The 12,624-nt window shown below is 37.1% G+C and overlaps 1 pseudogene; it reads left to right on the forward strand.

Annotated features, from left to right (window-relative positions):
- The first annotated feature begins 10,472 nt into the window (after positions 1 to 10,472).
- Positions 10,473 to 12,068, forward strand: LOC112588717 (uncharacterized; annotated as a pseudogene).
- The last annotated feature ends 556 nt before the right edge of the window (positions 12,069 to 12,624 follow it).

Below are 12,624 nucleotides of genomic sequence, written 5' to 3' on the forward strand. Positions count from 1 at the left end.
TGTAACGCCGAAAAAAATCGTTGGTGCCGTTATATTTCCAATGTGCGAAGGACACAGTAACGTCTTCGATAAAACAGACGTATCAGCTAGGGCCCGATGGATACGCGAACATCATGACGATTACGTGCAACGAGTGTACAAGCGCATATGTGAGCAATTGAGTCAGATAAACAATAAACTTAATATTCGGTATGAAATGTTAACATATTTCTTGCAAGAGGACTTCGACGACTTTCGTGAAATATCAATGGAGATTCACAATTGCAACGTGTGCAAAATGGTAAATGACTTCAGTTCCAACTTCGAGCATATTAAAGTGTACAATGATACAATACCCGTTACATTAAACGACAACGTCGAAGCGGCGAAGAAAGTAGGTGCTCACGTGACAAGTGAAACTGAAACTGTTGTCACTTTTGAACACAAGACAGTTCCAGCTTCAATCGATAACAAAGCGCCGCAAGAACAAGCAGAAAAGCAATCTGCCAAACGTCACGAGTATAGAGCATCTAGAAAAGATGTGTTATCGGAGACATGATGGCAATTTCGTGCTTTCTGAATATAAAAGAGAAAATATTGTAACGGCGGTGGAAAAAATCACATCAGTGACTACCGTGAGGGTCGATACGACTGACAATTTACGTAAATGTGAAAATATTACCAATGTGGATGCGCTGATTCAAAAAGTCGCTATTGAAGCGGTGATGCCAACTGAGCAGCAGAATGGCGTTAGCTCCGACGATGTGCTCGACTCTATCGAATCGAAGTCTGCCGCATGCTCAAATGATATATTGACCGATAACATATCTATTTTGCTGAAGCGTGACGCGCACGGATTTCGGATCGCTTCACAAAATAAAGAGGCTGAAATACCATTGGCGTCATTTTCGTTGTTAGCCGAAGCATCATTGTCAATCGAGCAATTCGCGTCGCCTAATTTTACGTATGGATCACCGCCTCCTCAAGAACGACCAGAACAAGCGCTGCAGTGAACACCATCTGTACCAAAGCACCCGTATCCGTCAGAGATATTGATTGCGCAGAGACCTTCGATATCGCCAATGAGTCAGCCGAGGCCGTTATTGCAACTACAATCGGTACAACCTCCACAATTGTGCGATAATATTAACTATGTTAATTTGGACATCGGTACGATTTCGACAAGTTGGATGAAGCAATTAAGTATTACATCCAATGAAAATCTCCTCAAACGTGAGTTGAATGCGCAAAACGTTATAAACATTCCACAAGTAGCGAAAGCAAGTGACCCTCTTTTCAACAAACCCACAGAAGATATGGCTATCGTCTCATCGTATAACAACGCTCGTTCTTGGGGAATGTTAGTTGAAGCAGTGATCGTCAAGTGTCCGAATGCAAAGTCCGAGGCTTACATCGAAGCGTACCTGGATAAATATCGACGCGCGTGCCACGAGGATACCTTGCAGCAAGTGAGTGCGATCTCTATATCGCCTAATCGGGAACATTGTCGAAAACTTCTAGAGAATCTATTGTGCCAATTTAGTCACGTTGTGCCCTGGTGTTTAATCAATAGAGTCGGTTTTGACGTATCAAATTCTGCAGGTATCGAGATGTAATCGCCTAAACTTATAATTTATGAATTTTTATCCGAAGGTATTGTCAATATATACAGTAGAGAACTCAGCATGTCGTGGTATAATAAAGACTCGCAAACAATTCATTACATACGAATCAAGCGCTCAAAGCGAACGAAGGACAAATGGTCATCACTATTGCAAGAAACGATAAAAGAATCATCGCAAAGCATATTAAACGAATTGCCATTTTCATTCACTATTGTGTCATGCGGAACAACTCGCACTGCCGCATTGTTAAAGAAGACCGAATCGTTTGTCCGTAGACGCCGTTGTGATGATTCAAGATATTGTCCAAACGCTACATTTTAACATTTGTTATCGGAGCGTAAAGCCGATCAAAATGCTGCGTGACCAGCCGTTTTATGCGAGTTGAAAATGTATTGTACTCTATGTTCGCAATGACAGTTTCTGCGCGCTTGTTATACCTATTTTTTCGGCAAATCTAGGAATAATTAGCCTAGCGCATAAATTTGACGGCATTTTGTTTTACGACATAACGCTCAAGTCACCCGATCGTTATCCAGTGCGGTGCGGTACAATACATACCATTCATAATGAGAAAATAGTAAAGAAAATGTATATGTCGCTCCCTCTCTCACGGCGTAAAGTGGCGGCGCTTGTGGAACAGTAGCAACAAAGAGAATCGTGTCAGGAATGCGACACATTTACTGTTCAAGAAGCGTGGAATTGCAACGTGAACAGTGAACGCTTCGTATCTTTATTCAACTCCAAGCTAGAAAATTTCTACCAAGTAGCAAATACAAACGATGATAAACATGAACTGGAAGGTGAAGAAACTCAACACGCCCCGCGAAAATCTTATTTAAATCGAAAACGTATCGTATAGGTCACTGTAAGTTTTCCGATTACAACGGAATTACTTTCGCGAACACGGTTACGAAGCAGGAATGTAGCGTTTCGAGAATAAGCGGGCGCAACATATTCTTCTTGTAAATTTGTAATTCATATTTGACGCAAGTATACATATTCGCCGTACTATTATTAAAATATAAACCACAATAAATACTTTACAATATATCTTTATTTCTTTTTTCCTCGCTCCTATTTTTCAGGTTGCCACAACCTGAAAATCATTACACTTTTCAGAAATGGGATGCATGCATTTGCGTACGCGTTAAATACAGACGAAGTAAAAACAATAGCGAAGTAATAAACGAAGTAATAACATAATTGAATTGATACAATCTCAACAAGATTGTTTCCATTTGCCCGGAAAATAATTGACTTCGACGTCGCACGTACTGCAACATTGCATATCGACTACAGACGAATATCCGATTAATATAAAATAATATAGATTTCCTCAAATCCATAAACAAGAACTAAATAAACAAGTGCAAGAATTATTAACGTATAGTATTATTCGGCCTTCTCAATCGTGTAATACTCCAATTTGGATTGTGCCTAACAAGGCAGATCAATTAGGTATTAAGCGATGGCATATGATATTGGATTTTCGTTTCTTAAATAATGAAACTATTGGAGATGTTTATCCGTTACCTATAATTGACATCCTAGATTAACTCGGTGGAACTCAATATTTTTCTGTATTTCATTTAGCATCAGGATTTTATCAAATTGAGATGCACAAAACCACGTGATAGACAAAACCGCATTTACCATTTTTTTGGACATTATAAGTTTAATCGTATGTTTTTTGGATTAAAGAATGCTCCTGCAACTTTTTAACGATTAATAGGACATAGTTTTATCGGGAATACAGGGACAAGAAGCATTTGTTTACTTGGACGATATTGTAATATATGCATCATCCTTAAAAGAACACAAACTTAAATTCAAGAAATTAATGCAACGACTCAAAGAATCTAACTTAAAATTACAACCCTACGTATGCTAATTTTTACGCAGGGAAGTCAATTAATTAGGACATATGAGCAGCGAAGGAAGAGTAAAACAGGACTTTAAAAAACTAGAAACTGTACGCGAATTTCCAATACCAAAAACACCGAAAAATATTAAACAATTTTTGGGACTGGCAGGGTATTACAAGAAATTTATTTCTGAAATTTCTAAATTATCGACGTTGTGTTTGAATTTTTTAATAGTTTACTAAGGAGTCTTCTATAATACTGTACTTTATTTTATAGGCTTTGAATATAATAACAACGCTTGTCTTGCTTTTCCTCTACATCTCTATCTTTTGTTACTTAGGGCCGTATTCATACCTTTAATTCACTATCAACTATTCTATGATAGACAGCACTATCTGTCATATATAACAATCGAGACCTTTAACACAATTATTATAAAATGAAATACCTTTCCAATGAAGACCAGAGCAACAATAATCATTCGAAATATTGAAAAATAAACTGTATAAAGAAGCTGCCCTGCAATATCCCGATTTTTCAAAACCATTTATTTTAACAACCAATTCATCCGGTTATGCTATAAACGGAATCCTATCCCGAGGAACTATTAACAAAGATTGATCTATAGCTTACGCATCTCGTGAATGATAACCAAATAAAATATGATACGTACTGTTACGTCCGGAGAATTCCGTGCAATTAAAAATCTAACCACAGTAATATAATTGAAGGTATTTAGTGAACTTCCGGTCAGAGTTAAAAAAAAACACTAATACTGCAATGTTCGAAAAATTCCATGCAATTAAAAATCTAATCATAATAATTTGACTAAAGATATTTGGTGAATTTCGGTCTGAGTCAGAAAAATATTGACATCAAACATGTTATTGGGGAGCGACAGCTCTCGAATCTTCGGAAATTTCAATACTCCGGAAACGGCTTAATAAAAACAAAGTCCTCGAATTGACTCAAATTTTGTTTTTCAGCCAGCGCATAGTCAGCAGTAATATTACAAGACATCTCTCCTAATCATAACCCAACCCAACTGTGCCCTAATTTGTCGCTGCATAACTTGAGTATAAATTTTTCCTCCTAGACACTTTTCCTCCTAGACAGTTTTTTTTTCTTTTATTGCAATCGTATTTGCGTTTACGCGATTACTTGCGTAATCATTTAATGTGAGCATTACTCGGAAGCGACGTGGACATATTGTCTTTCTCTGCGTGCTCCTACCGGCCACATGTGAATGCCGCAGCACTTTACGCTCAGCGCTTTCCGAGGAGACGACATCCGTGTAACGTGACGATCAGAAATTTGACCACGAGGGCACGTACTGGGCAAATGACACGTCAACGTCGTCATCACGAATATGACGAGAATGACGTTCGAGTGCTGACTATTTTGGCATCGGTCTATCTCGATCCTCATATTTCGAGCCGTAGACTGGAGGTATCCACAGGAATACCGAAGTCCACAATCTTACGGATTTTGAAGGCTCGGAAGTACCATGCTTATCATATCACTTTGACCCAAACATTATTACCTGCCGATTTTGATCGACGCCTCGAGTTCTGCCGGTAGGCCTTACAGCAGATCGATCGGGACCCTAATTTTTTTAGATTTGTGATGTTTTCCGATGAAGCGACGTTCAAGAACACAGGGAAGTTGAACCGGCATAATTGCCATTATTGGTCCGATACCAATCCGCACTGGCATAGAGCGATTGACAATCAACACCGCTGGAGCCTCAATGTCTGGTGCGGGATTGTTAATGGATACTTGGTCGGTCCATTCTTTTTCGAACGTACTGTGAATGCAAATACGTACCTCGATTTGCTCACAGACCAATTGCCTCATTTGTTGGAGAACATAGACTTGGAAACCAGGCGAAAGATGTTCTTCTAACAGGATGGTGCACCACCGCACTTTGCACGTATAGTCAGGAGGTTTTTAGATGAAAGGTACCCGAACCGATGGATTGGTCGAGAGGGTCCGATTGCATGGCCTCCTCGTTCTCCTGATTTGACGTCACTCGATTTTTATCTCTGGGGCTATTTGAAAGAAGTTGTTTTCAAAGAAGAACCAACAACAAGAGAAGATATGGAAAATCGCATAAGACGAGCTTGTGAAGCGATTCCACGAAATGTCTTGCTCAGCACAGTGGCCCATTTCCAAAGAAGGCTCAATTATTGCATAAATGCTAACGGTGCAACTTTCGAAAACCTTTTGAATAGCTAGATTAACAATAGCAAAGTATGCATAGTGAGAGGCAAGGGGACTCACTCTAAACAAGCACCCCGAAAGAGGCAGAATTCTACCACGTCCACGTCGTTGTCTCTGGGTAATGCTAAGTGTAGAAGATAATTTAGAAATCCCCGTATACGATTTTCGCATGAATACACGTACAAGTTCCTTTTGACTTTGAAATGACCTCAAAACATGACATTTGATCTTATCGATCATACCATATCCTATTCTAAGATTTCCCGCTCTTTCCAAATCCGGGGTCGAAAATAGGCAATTCCATTTAAAAAATGTTATTTGACCTTCAAATAACCCCTAAGGTCAAAGTCAAGATCAAATTCAAGGATATGGTCATACGTCCCCCTCCTTGTCCAACAACTTTTGTATGAAACTTTTTTCATTATTTCGCTCACCGGTCGAGTTATTCTCCATTAAAGGTTAAAATGGTCCACCCTGTATATATATAAAATAGGAAACAGACACATCTGGCAAACAGTCGTTGCGCCAAATGAAAGGCGATTTAGGAAAATTTCATAACAGGAAACAGTGCCCTGTTGTAAAAATCTACACGTCTTCGTTGAAGGTTTATATCTGGGTAGTGTTCGCCAAGTGTGTCCGTCAGCCTAGCTATAAAATTTGAAACTCTGCGCTAACAAACCTTCAGTAAAACAAAGCAACTCAGAGCATTCCTGCTCTAAACTTGAAACTTACATCTTCTCAATCCAAAACCATATGTGCCCTATCAGTCAACCAACAAAGCCTACTTCACTGATGGTCATAAAATCTTATCCCAACCCCTTACCTTATCTTATACCCTTGATTTACGGCATTCTAACTTTTCCAGCCGGTCACTTGTATCTCTCTCTCACAGGAATCCACCACCATCGCACTTGTCATGCCTAATCAATTCCGCCAATCCACCTAACTAAGAGACATCCACGCTCTACCCCTTAGCCCTTCTATATTCATGTCTCCAAGCCTCCCACGAGATCTTTTAACCTCATCCTTAATTTCTAATGGCTGAGACTTTTTCCCACTAAGCCCAATTCACCCCTTCCTCAAAGGCCATCTCTCTACCCACCCTAATAGCTTCTGCCTCCGATCATCGGTATAAAAACCGCGGTAATCCGCCTCCGCGAGACAAAAAAAAGTCAGACTCGCACTCAAACTCGTACTCAGACTCAAACTCACTCAGATATTCTGCTTTTGAGCATACAGAATTTAGAATTCAGATTTGAGCATCCAAGTTCCAGACTCAGATTTTAAAATTATCCGAGTATTCAGAGCATTAACCCTTCAGATCTTTAGAATATCCAGATATCCGAACATATAGACATTTTGATGAAAACGTGACCTGTGGCAAGTGCGCAGTGAATATCATTCTTAGTGAGGTCTCGCCAACCCTCCTCAACCAAAGAATTGGCTATCATCAATTGGACATCCGCAAACGCACCCCACGTGGACTATTTCCAATTATTGTTTTCCTCGTGTAATCACCGGAACCAGCAGTAAGTTGTTTTCTTTTGTTCTACCTCCCTTATCGCCATTTTTATCAATTATGCCATTGTTGAAATCCGGTTTTAGTGGGCCATTATTACCATTCGGTGATATCCATCCAACAAGTCCTCCGTTTTTTTGAGACGGTGTATGGGATTAGAGATCCTTATGAGTTTGAACACCAATTTCAATACCTCCGTTCTATTATTAATGTCTCTTTAGAAATCGATTACCACCCAGACCCGACACTCTTACCCCCTTTACTACTCCAACGGTTACCCCTTAGTCCTTCTTCTTCTCCTACTCGTACGTCCACTCCTTCTATCCCTTCAATATCCTATTCCCCTGTTTCTTTCTCTGAACTATCCACTTCCTTAAATTCACCTGACCATTCACGTTCCCCCGCACCTGACTAACTCTCTATTCATATTCCTTCCCTTCTTCATTCCTTCTTCTTCCACTTCTCACACACATACACATACACATACAATCATTCACGTAAATTGTCATATGCTAAACCGCGCCGTTGTGTCATTTGTTATTATCTTCATTTTAATAAATCTGTTGTCTATTTTCATTCAATTAATTTCAAAATCCCCCCACCTTCCAACAGTTGACTCATGGTTCTATTCCCGGTAAAGGGATTCGCGTCCTTGACCGAAAAACGGACCGCTCGTCGTACGTCAATGACTAAGTAAAGGGACCCGTCAGGTTCCTGACCCGTTCCCTGGCACACGTGTACGAACGAGGTTCGCCTTTCCGTTGCGCTCTTCCTCTAGGACGTAACAGTATTATATGCCCACAAGTGTTCATAAAATTTTAGTGCATGGCCCAGAAATTATCAACTCATGTATCTTACCGATAGGACAAATGTCTGAGGAAGTTTTGGAAGCTAGAAATAAAGATTATAGACGTTATAGAAAGCACAATACTAGAAAAATATCTAAATGGCATACAAAAGAGACTTATTATCAATGTTATTAGTATCATCTGATCCTCTTATTTCTTTGAGAGTTTCTACAACAAATAAATACACACCGTTATCTATTGAAGTATTTAAACCTGTTAGCAAATCCGTCAGTGTTAGTTACAGAAGCTGAAGATAGTTTTGAAGAAACTACGAATAATAATATATTATTAAGTGATGATACAGACAGCGAATAACATAAATGATTCATACATTATTGCCAAAGTTCCAAAATATTTAAATAACTATAATTTATATGTGTTTGTATAGTTTGTTTATTTTATATTTAATTATTGTTATGTATATAACCGTTAAATATTAATTAAAAGCTTTATTAACACAATAAGAATTATCTCCCTTCAGATTGGCTATTTGTCACACTGTGCGTCGGGTTCCTGAGCATGGGAGGAAATATCTAAAATTCTTAGTAAGTACAGTTTTATATATAAATAAAGTTTCTATTAAAAATTTGGAAAATATAAATGTTAGGTACATTTTATGTAATATTTATCATTATAGATATTGAACCTAAAGTGCTACAGAAAAAATGGAAAAATCTTCGGGATACATTCCGTCGAAAGCAGCAGGAAAGAAAGACATACATTCCCAGTGAAAGTGGAGCTGTAAAGAAATCGCATCAGTGGAAATTTTATCATCTCATGGAATTTTTAACGCCTACAATGGAGTTCTGAAAGTATGTTTCGTAATTATTTAAATATTCAATGTTAACATGTTATCTCTCTGAATCGAATTATAAAAAATTGAATTAATATGTTTTTATTTTCTTTTGATACAGAACGCATAGCAATTTAAGTACATTATTCTTGGAGACTGGAAACTTATGTCTGCAGAATGAAACATCTTTTATGTCTATACCGATCACAGTATCTACAAACAGCCCATTTTCTTCGCAGCCTCCTGAAAATGTAATAGTGCAAAGTATGTGTACTAAAATTCTATATAATTTTGTATTCTAGGTATTCATAAAATAATTTTACAAATTTAAAATAATTAATTAATCTAATAATAGTTGTTACTAACGATTTTATTAGTAATATTTTTAAATCATTTCAACTATTAATTCTTTAAATAGTGAAAGAGCTGTAGTACTTAAGCAATTACAAAATACTTTTTGTACTTATTATCAAAATTTTAATACTATTTTTTTCTTTTTGTAGAATCCAAAATTATACAGTCTATTTCTTCACCAGTTCCATACTCGCTATCATCAAATTCACGTAGTAGGACACCATTATCAGCATCTAATTCTCCATTGACAACTATATTAGACAGAGCTTCGCCTAGTATTTCATTTGGTCCATTAAGCCCTGTATCTACTTCATCAGAACCTTTTAGAAAACGCAAGCAAAGCAATTCAAGAGAATCAGAAGATGCCAAACTGATCCGTAAGGAAGAATAATTTAACAAACTCTTGTCTGAAATAACGCAACCGCGGAGTGAAGAACAAATTTTCTGCAATTTCTTACAATCTCGTTTAGAAAAATTAGAAAGGAAATATTACATGCGTATTACACACACATTATACAAGAAATGCTGAAAATAGAATTAGAGCAGTCCGAAAATCAACAGTAATAATATTATATGTCCAATAAATATAATATGAATATTTTTAAAGTACTTACATATGCAATTATATTTTAGATATATACTTATTGATGTAAATTGCTCTCTTTGTTACTATATTTCCTTAATAAACACTTTGAACTACAATTAATTCACTGCACTTCTTATTGTCGCGTCGCTCGTCGCATTGAGTATGAATAGAGCAAAATAAATTTTCATGAGCTCATCGCGTCCAGTGTGCAAGACCCATTACTCACTAGCGCGGCAGCCGATCGAAGATCGGGATGGACATTCGCTAAACCGCGGTGATCACGACCGCGACAGTCGTGTGATCACGCTATCGAAATCCGCGATCACGTGGCAAGGACGTGATAAAACAAGCTCACGAAATCTGGAAAGGCGAGCGCACGAACGTGGCGAAATATCGCTCGCGAATACCACAATAGACCTCTCGCAAAAACAAGAATAAACCCTGACTGCATTATACATGATAGAGACGTGCTATCTTGATCACAAAGTCACAAAATTTACGATACGTGTTTTGCACGTCGCCACAACGTAACCTGTAACTAAAGCAATTTAATATATTAAGTCAGTTTATTAATAATCGAAAATTAGACGGCTATCTGTCGTATTTCCTGCGGTTTTGTTAGTGATATTGCGATGTTAAATTATATTTAATTGTTTATTATAAAATAATATTATCACACGATGTCAAAGCGCCAAAACGTCATCGCGACAGTCAGCGCGAGACGTGTTATCGCTGAGCCCTTACACACACAGCTTGCCGCGGAGTGTCTATAGGCCGCGCTGGGCGTGGAAAACGCCTAACTTTGCGCTGTTATAATTAAAAAACTATTACGATTTTCACATTATGGTACAGGATTTTTTTGTTCCTCTCTTAGCTCTATGTCCCTACAGAGCCCGTGTACCAAAGTTCTGAGACCCTGTACACTGTGGACAATAGATTTTTTTATGTGGTCAATTTCTTTAATGGAGTTCAAATCATTTCGGATAACTGGGTTATTGTTGGTGAAACCTTGGCATACTGGTCTAAAGCAAAATCGGATAAAGAATATGACACTCTCGTATATACTAGGAGTTTTATAAAGGACGATTGGACATTAGAACCGATTAAAACTATTCTATACAAAACAGGTTTATAGAAATCATTGATTTCTCATCTTTTTATTTTCTTTGATCCTGATCTCTTTTCATGTCCTTTTAACTTTTGTTCGTATTCTCTTTTACATAAATTTCGCTAATAAAACGTATTTTTCCCAATTTTTAGATTCATTTTCAAATGCTAAAATGAAATTGAAGAAAGCTGAGTATCAGAGCGACGTTGACTTACCATACAACACTGACGATAGAAAGAAACAAAGAAGAGATAATGCTAAAATACAGTTTAGCGATAACGGTGATAGTGAAGAGGAACTGATTCGTAATAAGGAAAGCTAACAAAAGATAAGAATGAAACCAAAAATAACGAATTTACCGTTACTTCCTCAAGCTCCAGATACTGCCGTGAATATTAAAGCTAGTACATCAAAAACTTTTTCGTGCTCAACTATGGGTATGAAATCATCATTTGAAAGCCCAAAATAAAATGTTGCCATCTTAGCACCCGATAACGAAAAAAGTAAAGAAATTTGTATTGTTTGTTTGGTAATATCAATTTGAAACGCCAGCTTTATGTATTATTATTTATTATAATTATTATATTATTTCAGATATTGATAGTACAGTTATGAATGAAATATTAAAAGGAGTAGAAAACCTTAAAGTATCAATGAACGGCCTCATGTCTTTAGTAAGAGAAAGAGATTTAGAGGTTAGAGGATTTGGAAAAAAATTTTGAGTTGTTAAAAATGCAATCCGATTTACATGAATACGACAATATTGAAGAAATGTTTCCAATTAAGAGTGAAACTTGCCTCACAGAAGCAGAAACTTTAATTGAAAATAATTATACTTTTAAAGGAACATTGGCGAGTTTTATTTTAAAATATTATTTAGTAATTATAACATACACAGAAACATACATATTTAAAAAAAATGCTTGCTATATTGAAATTTTCCTGCAAGACTTCATTGAAGAATATAAAATCTTGCATGAAGGTTTCCAGTTTGATAGAAATCTATGCTTTAAAATAACAATTAGGGCAGTTATTTGTGATACACCTGCTCGATGTTTTGTTACATGTACGAAAGGATTCAATGGTTATTATGGTTGTTCAAAATGCATCCCAGAAGGCGAATATATCTCCCACAGAATTATATATCCTGACCTTAATGCAGAATTAAGATCTAATCAAAATTTCATTGAAAGACAAAATGAAGATCATCATACTGGTACATCGATTTTCGAACAAATAAATGTGAACCTAGATTAGGTTAGGTTAGGTTATTTTTTAAGAAGGCGGGGGGCTCCGCCCCCCGCCGTCACTTTACCAACTGCATCCTCTAAAGTGCATAATTACCCTATTGCCAACTTTAACGTTTAATATTTCGCTTCGTGGGGCAGACCGCCGATTTTGCCAGAGGAAAAAGTTGTTTCTCGTGCAAAAACGCATCGAATAAGCCTAGTCTCATCAAAATCAAAATAGGCGTATAGGCCTAAATTCTCTATATTTACCCCAAAAGTTAATAAGTTTAATAGCATAAGGTCTGCAACAAAAAAAATGTCTTGTTACGACAGTAGGGCGTATAAAGAGTTTACACTTTCAGTGAAACAAATTAAAAATAGTTTTTGTTATTTAAAAAATAATCGTGTTTTATGCGTAGAAGATATTTGCGTTATTAATAACAGAATCATTTTGCAAAATGTTATTACATCCAGTAGAACTTGAGCATTATCCTA

Source organism: Harpegnathos saltator, unplaced genomic scaffold (genome assembly GCF_003227715.2).
Source record: "Harpegnathos saltator strain DR-91 unplaced genomic scaffold, Hsal_v8.6 scaffold275, whole genome shotgun sequence".
Taxonomy (NCBI): Eukaryota; Metazoa; Arthropoda; class Insecta; order Hymenoptera; family Formicidae; genus Harpegnathos; species Harpegnathos saltator.